At 40.4% G+C, this 17,640-nt stretch overlaps 1 protein-coding gene and 2 pseudogenes across 2 annotated transcripts in view; all 3 read right to left on the reverse strand.

The window, feature by feature from the left end:
• LOC140945081 (zinc metalloproteinase nas-13-like) overlaps nucleotides 1-17,640 on the reverse strand; it is a 276,809-nt pseudogene that overhangs the window by 181,863 nt on the left and 77,306 nt on the right.
• LOC140945966 (uncharacterized) lies at nucleotides 3,368-9,502 on the reverse strand (annotated as a pseudogene).
• Nucleotides 13,244-17,640, reverse strand: part of LOC140945964 (uncharacterized) — a 285,160-nt gene continuing 280,763 nt past the window's right edge. Inside the window, exon 2 of one of the 2 annotated variants that reach the window (XM_073395029.1) lies at nucleotides 13,244-14,369. The gene's annotated coding sequence lies outside the window, so the exon portion shown is untranslated. Of the gene's footprint in view, nucleotides 14,376-17,640 lie in introns of both variants that reach the window. The other variant, XM_073395027.1, reaches the window with a different exon arrangement.

Genomic DNA, 17,640 nt, shown 5'->3' on the forward strand with positions numbered 1-17,640 from the left:
ACTTGATTGTATACACTCAGAATTAAATGACCACTGGATTTCGTCCCGGGGATTTCGTTCACTTTCACGTAAATCCTTTATAAGTTTTCTGATAAACGCGCTGCTTTTCTATCTGTTTTTTGCGAAAAGCAGAAGAGCTGTCAGTGAGCTGTATCGTATAAAACTCGCAATAACTGACTGGGTGATCAACCGTGTCAACTTTTTAGCGTGCACCTTACTTTGTGGGCCACGTTTACCTACGAGTTTAACAGGGAAGGGAAAAGAGAAGCATAAACTTGCAGATCGATGCAGACATCATCAGTCAGTAGACAGAAAAAAGGTAAACGACGTACTTGCATGTACTTGAACTGGCCGCTCACAGGTGTTCATAGCTCAAACCCGCCTGGTGTTGTCTAGGCGGAAATATAAAGATGTACGGTCTTTCTAGGGTGGCAAAGGATATTCTTTCGTTCGTTATTATCGGGAAATAATGGCGACAGAAAGCTTTGAATTAAAATTGCATTGAGCAAGAAGCTAGAAGCTAACAGAGCTTAAGATAGATTAAGGGGAAATATAATGTCTGCTTCGTGGAATGTTTATCCATTCGTTTCTTACACTCTCTGCTGAAAATGTTCATTGACTAGAAGCTTTGAAAGTTGCAAGATGTTGGCATCAATCCCAGACGTTTTTTCAGAATCCCAAACGTAATTTAGAGAAGTTTTCCAAACAAAATTGCACTACATAGTAATAGTGAAACATCGAGGTGGATACATTAAGATGCCTCAATAAATGCCCTGTGAAACGATCTGTGGAGTACACAAGGCCCTGAAGCTATTTTTTGATAAACTTACCTCTCTGCTGGCACATTCTCTAACGAAGCCTCTTCCGTGTAGATCCCTGGACATGTTTCATTAAGAAACAAAGTGTTCTAAGTGACGTGGCCCATCGATGAATCTCAAATTTAAACAGTCTGAGTACGACAAATTCTTGTTTTTATTTGCATAGACTTATGTTGCTTGATTGTTTCGAAAACTTTGCAATTAGAAAAAGGTGAGTGGCATTTATGTTTTGCATCAATGAGTACCAATCGGCAAGCGCTTATTTATGATCCAACAAATGGGGGCAAAAAAGAAAAAGGCCCACGAGGAAGGCACAGCATGCAGGCTATCTCATTCCCTCCAACAGAACTGTAGTTTAAAAAAGCTGCTGAGGAGGACGATAATGGAATTGAGAATGTACAAACTTAACTGATATCTGGATACATGCAGTTGAACCTCGATACAACCCCTACGTAAAGAAGGACATGGACCCCGCCAGTATAACTAATCATATTCGTATCCCCAGTCAAAATAGGAAAAGTAACTATGGAACAACAAGACCCCCCTATTGAAGAACCCAGATGTAGAGTTTCACGGAACACTTTTATTACCAAGGAAATTAAATAACCTTTACATCACGGAGACATTCGTCTGTGTATGTGGCAAACGTTCCGAAGCAAATTTTCCATGGCAAATGTCTATGGACAGGAGCCCATAACCTTGCCATGGATAAAAAGCTAATAATTACTATTATTGTGGTATTGTTTTCAATATGGAAATAAATTTACCACGTGTTGTAATTGCACCTAGTAAAAAGAAGGTATATAAAAGTTATATTGGGTGCCAAGAGAGGATCCTCTCTTGAGTGGTCTGTTTCCATACAGTCAAACCTCGCTTAATACGGACACCTCGTTATTATGGACAGTTTGCTTCGTCCCTGGGGAAAGAAAGTCCTTACATTTTCTCTAAATTCAACCCGCTTAATATGGACACCCCGTTTATACGGGCACTTTCTATGGTCCTCTTACTGTCCCTATGAAGGAGGTTTGACTGTACTTTGTACTTCACACCGCACTGGGACGGTGATTGTACAGGGGTTATATCAAGATGTAATTGTACAACATAACACCATACATTATCCCAGTTCTTCAGTGGCAATTTGGTACCTGATTTCTTGATTGTGCCACGAGGTTGACCTTATAAGATGCACAGTTCGTAACATATCCGGAAAATGAAATTGTGGAAGTCGAGTAATGAATTGGTTTCATTACCAGCCATTTTTCGAAAGGAAAAGAAACCAGACCCTCGCCCTTGCTCTTTACTGTAACTGTTAGCAGCAGGAACGGGAACGTGAGTTGTCAAAGACGCGCGCAAATCAAGCAACGGGCTTGACCAATGGCAGAGCTGCAACTTGTGCACAGGAAGCCACGTGTAGTCCCTTCTGCGCGCTTTTCCGTCGTCAACTGACTTTCCCATTATGTTGCTAAATCAGCCTAGCAACAACATGGTAACATTACCATGCCAGCAGGCGGAGGTTTCTTTTCGGAATGGCTTTTAGCATTTATGAAGTCTTTTTCGCAGTTATAACATTCGCGTAGTTGGCTTGTTTACAAACCATGCGGAAACAGACAAACCTCTGCAAGCAGGGCAGGTCACGTGTCTGGATCAAAGAGTTTTGATAAAGAGGAGTTAGGTGAGAGAGGATCGAGTAGGGAAGTTCAACTCATTTCATGTGTTGAATCTGTTTAACTGCTGATAATTTTCAACCTTTCTGGCCATTACACATTACTTCTACAAGGCAAAACGTCAACTATATAGACCACTTATGTCATGATCATCGTGCAACACACAATTTTAACTATTATATAAATTAAAATCAAGTTGACGCGCTTGTCAAGTCTCAGAAACACAGTGTGATGCAGTCCGCGTCATGGAACCGAGTGTTAACATGACCCTAACATCACTACCGTACATTAGTATACTATATAGGAGCTTTTTTAGTGTAGTGTTACTGGACATGTGAGTCACTTTCAGACATCTGTAACATTCACAAAAAAGCCATACAGAAAAAAAAGGTTCACAACGTTCTTCTTGTCGGTTTAGTTGTACGTTTTGCTCATATTTCGTCAATTTATATAACAAGCCATTGGTCTGAGAAAGGTGTGTTGATCATGATTAAGGGTGAAAAACAAGTTCCATCATAAGCTACCAAATGAAGGCTGTGTGCGAATGTTCAGCCTTTTTTCCTGTTTCAAAGCAGTTGGTATGATTGGTGCTTTTTACGGACCCTCCTTCCGATCCCCGACCCCTCCCTACATCAGGCGCTATTCGGTACGTATATTATACTACTACATGAGAAATTTCTCCAATTTGATTGGCTTAGAGCAGTGGTATTTCAGCTTAATTTGAAATACCTACATGTGAAAATTACAAAATTTTTGCGGGTAGTAGCATAACCAAATAATAGCATGATTTGTAGTGATACCTGGCATAAATACCACTAACGGCTCGTGAAATTACGTATAACAATTTCGAAATATCACGCGTGGTATTTATGCCAAATATCACTGCAAATGATGCTATTACCTATGCAAATTTCAAAGTTCATAATATACATGTCTCTTTCAATTCCTGAATACAGCAGCTTGCATCCGGGGCTCTTCAAATGGATTTGAATTCCAGCTTTTGCAATCATTTCTCTTCATGCTCTTTATCCATCGTCAAACACAACACTAAATAAAGATCATGGTCATTGATTTGAAGAATCCAACTCTTTTTGCCCGTCTGGGCCACCAGAAGTTGCTCAATTTGCTTGTGTTGAAACTGCAACTGAAAACAGAAAGACGCTTGTGTTATTTAAGAAAGCTGGAAGCTATCAAGTCTAAAATTCGCGTTTTTCGCAAATTCAAAACAATCCCGAAATCTACAACTCGCGAAAACTGGAATGGAAGAAAAATAAAAGTTGCGAAATTTAGTGCTATGTCACGTTACAAAACAAAATAATTCTTAAAGTTGCTGTAAGTCGTGGAAGTGATGGCGATGATTTTAGGTAATTTCAAATGTGGTTCTTTTTCTTAGATTTTTCTATATTCTCTCCCTGCTTCACTATCATCTGTGTCCTACAGTATAAAATCTTTCAAAACTGTCTTTCATACATTCACTAAACTTTATGGTCGGCTCTCTCTTTAATTTTGGCGCTGTTCCTTTTCATAAGCAGATCAAAGAATGGTATTACACCCTTTGTAACATTGGTACGGTTCCCCCCAACTCGCGGAATACCATTTATGAATTTTCGTGCGTAAATTTGTAAGAATAAGATTCACTCTAGGCGTACATCTACTAATTGTGTTGTGGTGTGGGGACTGTTTAGGCCAGGAGCCATAATCAATTATGCCTCCTGGCTTAGGCTGCAAGTAGTCCCCTATTTTCTTCAAATTAGGGACTTTAAGATTCAACCCGACTCGACGGCAACGAAAACGTCCTAAAAAAAGGGTTTAATAAACAAAACAACAACTTTTCACAGGCATCGCGCTTTTTTGTACATTTCTTTGCCGTTTTTGCACAAGTAAGACGTGAAAATGCCTAATTTCGTGTTTTATGGAGAACGTAAACAAAAAACAAACAAGAAATTTTATTTCGCTTTCTGAACTTGAGTATGGTCCTTTGGAATTCAAATTCAGGAGTGTTCGCGTACATTTGACCAAGTAAGTAAGTAGGAATAATCGCGATAAAGAATGAAGAACACAAATTCACTTTTTAAGCGACGTTTTCGTTGCTGTCGCGTCGTTGGATCTTAAAGTCCCTTTCAACTTTTTAGTGAATGAAGTACTCGCGCACGAGGGAGCCCGCACCCTCAACCACGCGCGCCGTTATTTGCGTATTTCGCGCCTTTCGCTCCACGGACTAAAATAATAGACACTGCTCATAGAGTCTAGGTACTGTTAGGGCCTGTTAGGTTACAGTAACTCGCGAAACTGGCCTTGTACCGCCTGTTTTTGACCGAGTAGAGAAAAGCTCACCTTTAATTCTTCTTTTTAGATTCTGTTGGCAACTGTACGTGGACGAATTTTATTCTTGTTCCGGACAAACCAATGGCGACAAGAGGATGATTCAGACAGGCTCCCAAACTGAACGGTTGCTCTCCAATGTCTAGAATACTCAGCAGAACTCCAGCTCTGACATCATACAATCGAAGGAAGTTGTCCCCACTACAGCATACCAGAGATTCATCATCTAAAAACTTACATTCAATAATGTCTTTCTGGTCTCTAAGAAGGACGTGCAATGTCTCTCCAGTTTTCCCCTGAAGAACATGTATTCCTTGGCCCTTGTCGAGAGTGTTCCACGTGACTACAAACTCATTCCTGGGTGAGAAAATCATGCTTTGTTGAAACGGAGACATTGAGTTCCAGTATTCCGTGCTTTGTTCCCATTTAATTAGTCCGTTCTTTCTTAAGCTAACAGTGAGCTTCTCGTTGTCTATCGGTAATCCGTTGGATAAATTTTCAACAGCGGAAACCAACACTTCGCCCAGACAACTACTGCATGAGACATAGTCTACGTATTCATTGGCGCCAGCTTCAATCCTTAGCGAGGAAACAAGCTTTCCTCCAACGCTGGTTAAGTCTATAAAGTCAATGCGATAAGCTCGCATATTGGACAATTTTAGAGAGTTCAAATATTCCTCGTTTTCTTCTTTAGATTCGGAAGATTCTTCGTTTTGTGGTGATTGTTGTGAACTTCTGATATAAATTGATTCGCAAGAATTTAGTGGATAAAAAAAGGCTATCAGTTCATCTGATACTGGCATAATTCTTACTTTACGTAAAATATCAGTATTACTGCTAAGTTTAACAATAGTTCGAATGCACTCCGACAGGTCGAAATTCCACAACTCTGATACACGATCTTTTTTAAAGAGTACAAGACCTTCCTTCTTCGGGAGGATCGACACAGGGCCGTAGAATTGCTTTGTCTTCAGGAGTTCGCGACTTGACATTTTCCATACAGTAATCGTTAGAACCTCATTTGAACTTACGGAACGCTCGCGCGACCTCATGGCGTATATTGCATCGCCTTCCATAGAAAATATAATCTTCCTGACATCCATGTTAACGTTGGAAGTGTAAGTCGAGTCGGACTCTCTCTGCAGCTGACCAACGTTTAACATCGTGACGTATTTGTGATCTGGGCTACCAACCAAAATGTTTTCATCGCTAAGACTGATGTAGGAACCTGAGAACAAATATGGAATCTCTCTCTGCACCTTCGATACCCAGGAAGGTCCTTCATTCTGCCCCATGAAAGTGGATTCAGTCAAAGTGTTTTGTGCAACAGAGGGCCACAAGAGAAAGGTTCTTAATTCCTGAGGCTCAAAATGAGGATCAGGTGACGAAATGTTATTTACCGGCGTAATGAAGGTAAATGTTGGTTTTCTTTCTTCTCCTAACAGGCAATGGGCTACATCACAAACCCAATATAGAAAGCCACAAACAAGAGTGTTATTGTCGGATGTAAAGTGCATTAATCCACACACCGGACTAAAAACAGAATTACTGGCTCCTGGCATTTTCAAACAAGACTGGTTTCTTACGTCCACAAGTGTAAATGAATTAGTCATATCTAAAATGGCTATAAGTGACCCATCGTCAGAAATGGTAAAAGATGAAATTTTTTCATCAAAATCGAAAGCTCTAAGCTTTTGACCATTCTCCAAATCCCAAATGAAAACCCGCTTTGGGTCTGAAGGGCAATCTGTAAGCATCACGTTTTAGTCTTTACAATAGACGCAAGTTGAAAATGAACAGTCGCTGTCCGGATAAAGAACTTCTCTGTCTCCACTTATGGTGTAAACATATTGAAGAGTTCCAGGCAGTATCGACCTTCTATTTGGATGAAAGATGACAGAATGACAGAATGAAAGAAAATGTCCAATTTGTCGATATGCGCCACTCACAGATGCATCTCTACAGAAATACTCTCTCTTTACAGTTTTTGTAGGTGCTGGTCGAACCCATACTTTGATACCAGTCTGGAGGGAAAACAGATGAATTGTTTCATCTCGACACTCGCATACCAGGTAATCCATTTCAGGTGAAACATCAAAACATGCGATTTTATCTGAACAGTAAAATCGTCCCTGAACGGCTTTTTCCTTTTGCTTGTCATTGTCTAAGTACTTCATGTATGGCATTTTGGGAGTTAATGACTCAACAATACCTGCTGCTATAGACGATAATTCTGGGGTACCTTCGTTAATCAAACACTGGAAAAATAGGTGAGGGTGATCAAACAAGATGTAAGAGTGTTTTCTCAGAAGACTGAGGAGAGAAGTCGCAACAAAATCTCTTTCCTCGCTTACTATTTTGGAATTCTTACTGTGGAGGCTGAGAAGATCTTCTATGGCTGATGTGCTCTTAACACAAAGTTTTGCATAAAGAACTTCGACGTCTGTCGCGTATCGATACACCTGTTCTGCTGTGACACTAATGGTTCTTGATTTGTCAGCGCAGTCATGATCGTTGACCTCAAGCATGTGCTGGATACCATGATGCAAAGCATATGTTTTAGTATTCGAAAACTGTTTGCCATGAACCCCTTTCCGCTGCAAGTTATCGAGTTCAGAAGCACAGAGATCAGAAAGGACAGTATGACCTTCTTTCTCGTCCACGGTGAAATCATGTTGTTCGTAGGACGATGATGCTACTAGCCAGTCCTTGATTGACTTGTGAAAAAAGTGCAGACGACCCTCACAAACTGGTAACAGTGTAGAGATGGAAGATATTGCTTTTTTAACTTTTCGCTGCTCAGTCAAAGATTTTTCTCCAGGGTATAAAATTTTGGCAATAAATTCCACTGGCAGGGGCTCTCTTGAAGCGGTCAAAGCACACAAGAAACGCAAAAAATGTTCCTCATCTGTATTAAGCTCTTTGCAAAGTTCATTCTCTAAACGTTTGAAATAGAGCGAGTAAACGGATGAAATACCTGAAGGCAGTACGCTTTCCAGCTGATCAGGGGTAAGAATTGAAGCATTCATTTGGATAAAATCCACTATAAAGTAAGCGTAAATAAACAGGCCTTCTGATTTCTTAACCAGCTCTTTCAAGAGAATATCTTTATGCTGTTCACCAATTTTGTGGTTGAGCTGTATTTCAAACAAGGTTCGAATGTCATCTAAGTTTTCTTCTTGCTTTTGTTCAAGCTCGATTGGTTTTAAATGTCGCAATGCCTCTATTATGCTCCTCTCTGGACGAGTCGTGATCAAAATTCTAATCCAAATTGGAAGCATAGGAAAGTGGTTACTGATCACATGTAGGAGCCCATTGCGTCCCTGGTATTCGCTTTCATCGAGGCCATCTATGACTATTAGGGTGTTTCTTCCAGGATCCTGTACTGTGCTTAGAGGCTCTTTGAACAGCAACGCAAAAAGCTCTTTCCACACCCATGCTGTTGAGGTCTTTACCCAGATTTCTAGACAACTGTTCCACCAGAGCATCTTTGTAACTTGGCATCGCTTGACCCAGGTAGCAGGCCAAAGACTGGAGCATTAAACGTGGATCTCGGTATCGTGAATTGTTATGCTGACAAAAGTGGCTCCCTGACAATCTTCCAGCCTTTTGCATTCTTTGCGAAACAACAGCGGAGACAACAGTCTTTCCCATCCCTGGATTTCCACTGATTACCATCACCCTATGTGGTAAGCTTCGGTCGTCTAACCAGCCTTCAATTCTTTTAAAGATCCACTCCCGAGTTCCTTCTTGGAACTTTTTTGCATGATACTCGATGTCTCCTTTAAATTCAGACATCACAAGAGTCTTTAGCACCTCGTCTGCATGCTTGTTTCTCTTTTTCGTCAAGCTTTTTACTTCCTGCTTGACTTCTTGAATTGATTCATGAACTACATCGACTGCTTGAATGGTTTTGGATTGGGACTCACACACTTTCTCGAAACGTAAAACACTTTCCTGGTGTGCTTCATTCGTCGCTTTCAATACTTCCTCTGCAACGTCCTGTGTTTTGCATTGGGTCTCACTGAGTTTTAATTGTGTCTGAAGCACTTGGGAAATAGTTTCCTCAGTCTTGGTCTGGGATTGATGGATATCCTTTAAGTGTGTTTTTATGTCCTCTTCACTGTCAGCCCACTCAACTAAGGCATCAAGGTAATCTTCCTCTCCTCCATGCTCTGCCTTCAGTCTGTCAATTTCCGCTTGATCTAAACCGAGCGAATAAAGAGTAGTGCTTATTTCTTGCCAGAGGGTAGTGAAAGATGTCGTTTCAACTCCCGTGGAGGTCACGTGACCATACAACTCATTGCGAAAAAACTTAACTCGAGCAAGGTTAGCTTCAAGAGAGCTATCACTCGGAGATGGCTTAGCATGCCACCCCGACGAGGGAGGGGTCAAACCACAAATGTTGGTTAGCAGAAGGAAGAGAAGAGTGATGTCAAATGTGTTAGAATCTGGTACCCCTCCACCAGGGGGGAAGAGTTTGTCCCACTGACGGCCATTTAGAACTCTTCTACGCAAAAGGTTGTTAAGAATGGAGTAATTGGAATTGAGATCAGAAGCCAAGTTGGCAGGTGGGTGATAGCAATCGAAAGTCTTCCTCAGTACCGTTGTTCCGCCATCTATGAGAAGCCTGTTCAGTTTGTTTCCATTTGTCTTTTCTAGAGAGCTGGCCAAAGGTGAAGATGCTGCGGTCGCCATTTAGCAAATTTGGCGCAGAAGAAAACGGTCATGTCTTGGAAATTCACTCTTAACCTACGTTGGGCAAGAAAGATAAAACGTGAGTAACACAACAACGATCAACTCGCTCCGTCATTGTTTTCATTGTTTTTTTTTTTTTTAATTTTTAGTGTCATATCACAATGCCATGAAACTATAAAGACGACGTCACGCGTAAAGAGAGTTCGCTACTATTATATTGTAATCGTATACAAATTAGAAATATGACAATTATGGGAGTATGACTAGTAAGAAATTAAAACCAATGCTGTCGAGGGTATTAGTGAACACAACAGCTAGATTTACGACTGCGGACGATTTGAGTTGGTAACCGAGCGCTGTTAGCAGGAGAAGAGCTTTTGAAGTCTTAAGGTTCCGCTTTACTGAATATTAGGTAGTTAAACAGTTGCTTTAATTACAAGAGACACGGCAGTTTCTCTTTCTGCATATAGAAGCACAATAAAATACTTAAGGCATAAAAGTTTGGAAATCATTAATCGCCAGATCGATTTTTAGAATCAAGCATTATACATTATAAGTTTTTTGAAGCACCTGAATGAACAAATTGTTGGTCTATTTAATTTCATAAAGAGCGATATTGAACAGAATAATCTAGCTAAGCAACATAACACTGACGAGCAAAACAAATTTGTAAGCCGACAAAAAAGGCAGACATGGACCATATCAATTTTCTCAAATTTGCGACACTCAATAAGAGAATATAAGCGAGAACACTCTGACTGTCATCATAATCATGTAGTATTTTCAAGTTTAAAGTACGGTCATCCCCCGGGGGGGGGGGGGGGGGGGGCACTTGGGTATTTTTTGGGTGGGTATGTGCCGCCCGGGACTCCAAATTGGCACCCCGTTCTAAAAAAAATTTCCCCTAAAATTGATACCCCGTTCTAGAAATGGGCCAATTTTTTATACCCCATTCTAGAATTCGCCCTAAAACTGATACCCCGTTCTAGAAATGGGCCAATTTTTTATACTCCGTTCTAGAAAGTTTGTAAATTGAAATAGCCCTGTTTTTTTAAAAAGATATTTATTTATTTGTTCGACTTATGCATCAAATAAATGCTTCTTCATAATCAGCAACAATTTTAAGCAGAAGATAAAGCCGTGATCCACAATTTTTTATACCCCGTTCTAGAAAACGCCTCTGAAGTGGATACCCCGTTCTAAATCAGGAGCTTCAAAATCACGACCCCGTTGGGCGGCACATACCCGTATAGGTAATGTATGGGAGTACCCCCCCCCCCCGGGGTCATCCATATTGAAGCGATGAATTAGCTTTCACTGCCTTTTAAGTCATCATTTTACTTTATACACTTAGAATCGATATGACTAATGGCTTATTTTTTCGTTCATTTGTGAGTTCTTTACAAGTTTTCTGACAAGGCGTTGCTTGTTGATCTGTTGTTCCCCAAAGCAGAAGAGTAGTGTGTCATATAAAACGCGCAATGACTGCGGCTGCGGGCTATCAACCGTGTCAGCTTTTGACGCGCACCATACTTTACGGTTATCCACGAGTTTAACAGCAAAGGGAAGAGCTAAGAAAAGCTTAAATTTAACTTGCAGACATCTTCAATACACACAACTAAAAAAAACCTGGGGTGTACGTCGTACTTGCATGTACTTGAATTGGACGATTACAGGCGTTCATAACTCAAACCGGCCTGGTTTCTTCAAGTCAGAAATATAAGGATGTGTCTCCTAACTGCTGAGGGTCGCAAAGAATATTCCTCCGTTCGATATTATCAACGTCGGTTATATCTTCTACTAGAAACACATGAGCTGATGGTGACAGAACGCTTGAGTTAAACATTAAATTAGCAAGGAGCTACATGTAGAAGCTAATAGAGCTTAAAAGAGCGAAGAGTTTAAGGCCAGTTGTAATATCTGCTTTAAGAATTGTTTATCGATTCGTTTCTTATGCTCTCTCCTAAAAAATATTCTACAGAGCAATGACCTTTGATAAACTTTGAACAGTGCAAGTTGTTGGCATCGATCGGAATTTCATTTTCAGAATCCCAAACTTAAAAGAAGTAATCTTAACAAAACTCAGCACTACACAGTAAAGGTGAAATATCGAGATGGATACATCTAGATGCCTCGATAAATGCCCTGTGAAACGATCTGTGACGTACACAAGGCCCTGAAGCTATTTTTGATAAATTTACCTTTTCTGCTGCCACATTCTCTAGCAAAGCTTCTTCCGTGTGGATCCCTGCACATGTTTCCTAACGAATCAAGGTGTTCTAAGTGACGTGGCCCATCGATGAATCTCAAATTTAGACAGTTTGAGTACGACGACCTCTTGTTTTCATTTGCATAGACTTACGTTGCTTGACTGTTTCGAAAATATTGCAATTAGAAGAAGGGAGTGTTGTTTTGTTTTGCATCAATGAGCGCCAATCGCCAATCGCCAATCGCTTATTTATAATCCAACAAATGGTGACAAAAAAGGAAAGTCACACGAGGGAGGCACGCTATGCAGGCTATCTCATTCCCTTTAACAGAACTGAACTTTAGAAAAGCTGCTGAGGAGTACGATAATGGAATTGAGAATGTACAAACTTAACTGATATTTGGATATTAGATGCAGTTGAACCTCGATACAGCCCCTACGTAACGAAAGACCCCGCCAGTAAAACTAATCATATTCTTCGCCCCAGTGTCTAGGAGCCCATAATCTTGCCATAGATAAAAAAACTAATAAGTACCATTATCGTGGTACTATTTTCAAGATGGAAATAAATTTACCATTTGTTGTGGTTGCACCTTATAAAAAGAAGGTATACGTTATATTGGGAGCTAAGAGAGGATCCTCTATTGTGGGGTATTGTTCCATATAGTCAAACCTCGCTTTATTCCGGACACCCGCTCAAAACGGACACTTCATTATTACAGACAGTTTGCTTTGTCCCTGGGAAAAGAAAACCCTTATAATTTCTCTAAATTCAACCCGCTTAATACGGACATCCCGTTAATACCGACACTTTCAATGGCCCCTCACTGTCCGCATTGAGGGGATTTGATTGTACTTTGTTCTTCACATTGTACCGGTACGGTGATTATGTAGAGGTTCTAAACATATCGATATTCCACTGTACAACATGACCCCATGAATTATCCCCGTTTTCTGGCACTTTTCTATTTCTTGATTGTACCATCAAGGTGACCTTATAACATGCACAGTTCGTAACATATCCAGAACATCAAATTGTGGAATTCGAGTAATAAACTGAATTCACTGACAGCCATTTTACGAAAAAAAGAAAAAAGAAACCAGACCCTCTCCCTTGCTCTTTGCTCAACTGTTAGCAACAGAACGGGGACGTCAATTGAGAAAGGCGCGTGCAAATAAAGCAACTGGCTTGACCAATGGCAGAGCTGCAACTTGTGCACAGGAAGTCACGTGTAGTCCTTTCTGCGCGCTTTTCCGTCGTCAACTGACTTTCCCGCTCTATTGCTAAATCAGCCTAGTAACAACATGGTAGCGTTACCGTGTCAGCAGGCAGAGGTTTCTTTTCGGAATGGTTTTTAGCGTTTATGAAGTCTTTTTCGTAGCTAAAACATTCGGTAGTTGGCTTGTTTACAAACTATGCCGGAACAGACAAACCTCCGTAAGCAGGGAAGGTCAGGTGGCTGGATCTAGGAGTTTTGATAAAGAGGAGGTAGGTAAGAGAGGATCGAGTAGCGAAGGTCAACTCGTTTCATCTGTTGAATCTGTTTAACTGCTGATAATTTTCAACCTTTCTAGCCATTACACATTACTTCTACAAGGCAAAACGTCAACTATATAGACCACTAATGTCATGATCATCGTGCAACACACAATTTTAACTATTATATAAATTAAAATCAAATTGACGCGCTTGTCAAGTCTCACAGTGTGGTGCAGTCTGGGTAATGGAACCTAGTGTTAACATGACCCTAACATCACTACCGTACATTAGTATACTATATAGGAGCTTTTTTAGTGTAGTGTTACTGGGAGATGTGAGTCACTTTCAGACATCTGTAACATTCACAAAGAAGCCATACAGAAAAAAAAGGTTCACAACGTTCTTCTTGTCGGTTTAGCTGTACGTTTTGCTCATATTTCGTCAATTTATATAACAAGCCATTGGTCTGAGAAAGGTGTACTGATCATGATTAAGGGTGAAAAACAAGTTCCATCATAAGCTACCAAATGAAGGCTGTGTGAGAATGTTCAGCCTTTTTTCCTGTTTCAAAGTAGTTGGTATGATTGGTGCTTTTTACGGACCCTCCCTCCGATCCCCGACCCCTCCCTACATCAGGCGCTATTCGGTACGTACATTATACTACTACATGAGAACTTTCTCCAATTTGATTGGCTTAGAGCAGTGGTATTTCAGCTTAATTTGAAATACCTAAATGTGAAAATTACAAAATCTTTGCGGGTAGTAGCATAACCAAATAATAGCATGATTTGTAGTGGTACTTGGCATAAATACCACTCGTGGTATTGCAAAATCGTCTCAAATTTCACTCACCTAACGGCTCGTGAAATTACGTATAACAATTTCGAAATATCACTCGTGGTATTTATGCCAAATATCACTGCAAATCATGCTATTACCTATGCAAATTTCAAAGTTCATAATATACATGTCTCTTTCAATTCCTGAATACAGCAGCTTGCATCCGGGGCTCTTCAAATGGATTTGAATTCCAGCTTTTGCAATCATTTTTCTTCATGCTCTTTATCCATCGTCAAAAAAGGCAACACTAAATAAAGATACGGGTCATTGATTTGAAGAATCCAGCTCTTTTTGCCCGGCTGGGCCACCAGAAGATGCTCAATTTGCTTGTGTTGAAACTGCAACTGAAAACAGAAAGTCGCTTGTGTTATTTAAGAAAGCTGGAAGCTATCAGGTCTAAAATTCGCGTTTTTCGCAAATTCAAAACAATCCCGAAATCTACAACTCGCGAAAACTGGAATGGAAGAAAAATAAAAGTTGCGAAATTTGGTACTATGTCACGTTACAAAACAAAATAATTCTTAAAGTTGCTGTAAGTCGTGGACGTGATGGCGATGATTTTAGGTAATTTCAAATATGGTTCTTTTTCTTAGATTTTTCCATATTATCTCCCTGCTTCACTATCATCTGTGTCCTACAGTATAAATCTTTCAAAACTGTCTTTCACACATTCACTAAACTTTATGGTCGGCTCTCTCTTTAATTTTGGCGCTGTTCCTTTTTATAAGCAGATCAAGAATGGAATTATACCCTTTGTAACATTGGTACGGTTCCCCCCAACTCGTGGAATACCATTTATGAATTTTCGCGCGAAAATTTGTAAGAATGAGATTCACTCTAGACGTATATCTACTAATTGTGTTGTGGTGTGGTGACTGTTTAGGCCAGGAGCCATAATCAATTATGCCTCCTGGCTTAGGCTGCAAGTAGTCCCCTATTTTCTTCAAATTAGGGACTTTAAGATTCAACGACGCGACGGCAACGAAAACGTCTAAAATAAAGGCTTTAATAAACAAAACAACAACTTTGCACATGCATCACGCTTTATTGTACATTTCTTTGCCGTTCTTGCACAAGTAAGACGTGAAAATGCCTAATTTCGTGTTTTATGGACAACGTAAACAAGCAACGAAGAAATTTTATTTCGCTTTCTGAAATAAATTGAGTATGGTCCATTGGAATTCAAATTCGGGAGTGTTCGCGTAGATTTGACCAAGTAAGTAAGTAGGAATAATCGCGATGAAGAATGAAGAACGCAAATTTACTTTTTAAGAGACGTTTTTGTTGCTGCCGCGTCGTTGGATCTTAAAGTCCCTTTCAACTTTTTAGTGAAGAAAGTATTCGCGCGCGAGGGAACCCGCACCCACAGCTGTGCGCGCCGTTATTTGCGTATTTCGCGCCTTTCGCTCCACGGACTGAAATAATAGACACTGCTCGTAGCTACTGTTACGATCTGTTAGGTTACAGTAACTCGCGAAACTGACCTTGTGCCGCCTATTTTTGACCGAGTAGAGAAAAGCTCACCTTTAATTCTTCTTTTTAGATACTGTTGGCAACTGTACGTGGACGAATTTTATTCTTGTGCCGGACAAACCAATGGCGACAAGAGGCTGATTCAGACAGGCTCCCAAACAGAGCGGTTGCTCTCCAATGTCTAGAATACTTAGTAGATCTCCGGTTCTGACATTACACAATCGAAGGAAGTTGTCCCCACTGCAGCATACGAGAGATTCATCATCTAAAAACTTACATTCAATAATGTCGTTCTGGTCTCTAAGAAGAACGTGCAGTGTTTCTCCAGTATCTGCGTCAAGAACATGTAGACCTTGACCTTCGTCGAGAGTGTTCCACGTAACAACAAACTCATTCTTGGGCGAGAAAATCATGTGTTCGTCGAGAACATGTGAATTATCCGCAGTTCGTTCCCATTTAACCCATCCTTTGTTTAATAAGCTAACTGTGACCTGCCCCTCGTCTATAGGTCGCCAGGATTTCCCTTCAAAACGGCAAACCAAAACGTTGCTCGGACTATTGCATGAAATGTTATATAAGTATCCTCCTTTGTCGTAACTTGTGAACCTTAGCGAGGACACAAGCTTCCCCCCCTGAACGCTGGTTGTGCTTATAAAGTCAAGACAATAATCTGTACAATCCTCGAGAGTTGTACACTCTAACAAGTCGTCGTGTAAGTTTTCGTTTTCTTTAGATTCTTGTAGACTTCTGATATAAATTGATTCCCGTGATTGTGGCGAATAATAAAAGGCTATCAGTTCATCTGATACTGGTATCAAGGTTACTGAATACAAAATATTAGTATCACTGGTAAGTTTAAGAATACTTCGAATGCACTCCGACAGGTCGAAATTCCACAACTCTGCTACACGATCATTTTTAAAGAGTACAAGACCTTCCTTCGTTGGAACGATCGACACAGGGCCAAAGAATGTCTTTGTCTTCAAAAATTCTCGACTTGACAGTCTCCAGATAGTTATCTTTACCTCTTGTGAGCTAAGGCAGACAAACTGGCCTGAACTTACGACGTATACTGCATCGCCTTCCATAGAAAAAATAATCTTCCTGACACCCACGTTAACGTTCGAGGAGTAAGTCGAGTCGGACTCGCTTTGCAGTAGACCAATATTTAACATCGTGACATATTTGTGATCTGGACTACCAACCAAAATTGTTTCATCGTTAAGGCTGATGTAGGAACCTGAGAACAAATACGGAATCTCTCTCTGCACCTTCGACACCCAGGAAGGTCCTTCATCCTGCTCCATAAAAGTACATTTAGTCAAAGCGCTTGGTGGAGCAGAGGGCCACAACACGAAGGTTCTGGGATCCACAGGTTCAAAATGCGGATCTGAGAGGGAAACGTTATTCAGAGGATTTATCAAGGAAACTGTTGGTTTTCTTTCTTCAGGTTCTAACTCATCAAACGGGCAGAGGTAGTCATTACAAGTAAATAATAGACATCCACAAACCAGAGTATCATTATCGGATGTGAAATGCATCAACCCACACACCCAGTCATCTTTACCAGCGTCGGGGAATCTGAAACCAAAGTCGTTTATTACGGAAATAATAGCAATCTCACCAGTCACATCAGAAATAGCGATAAGTGACACATCGCCAGAAATGGTAAAGGATGAAATTTCTTCATCCCAATTGATAACTGCAAGCTTCTGGCCATTTTCCATATACCAAATCATTATCTTCTTTGGGTCATCTGGGCAATCTGTAAATGTCACTTCTTTGTCATTATAAAAACGTAAGAAGCAATATGAAAATGTGCAGTCACTGTCCGGAAAAAGTTCTTCTCTATCTCCACTAATGGTGTAAACATGTTTAAGAGTTCCTGGTATTATCGACTTCCCATTTGGATGAAATGTGACAGAATGATAAAATGACAGAAAATGCCCAGTTTGTCGATATGCACCACTACCCGCATATGCCTCTTTGGAACTATACGTTCTGTTTGTTAGCGATGGACGAACCCATACTTTGGTACCAGTCAGCAGGGAAAAGAGATGGATTGTTTCATCTCGACACTCGCATACCAGGTAATCCATTTCAGGTGAGACATCAAAACATGCGATTTTATCTGAA

Source organism: Porites lutea, chromosome 8 (assembly GCF_958299795.1).
Source record: "Porites lutea chromosome 8, jaPorLute2.1, whole genome shotgun sequence".
In the NCBI taxonomy this organism is placed as follows: domain Eukaryota; kingdom Metazoa; phylum Cnidaria; class Anthozoa; order Scleractinia; family Poritidae; genus Porites; species Porites lutea.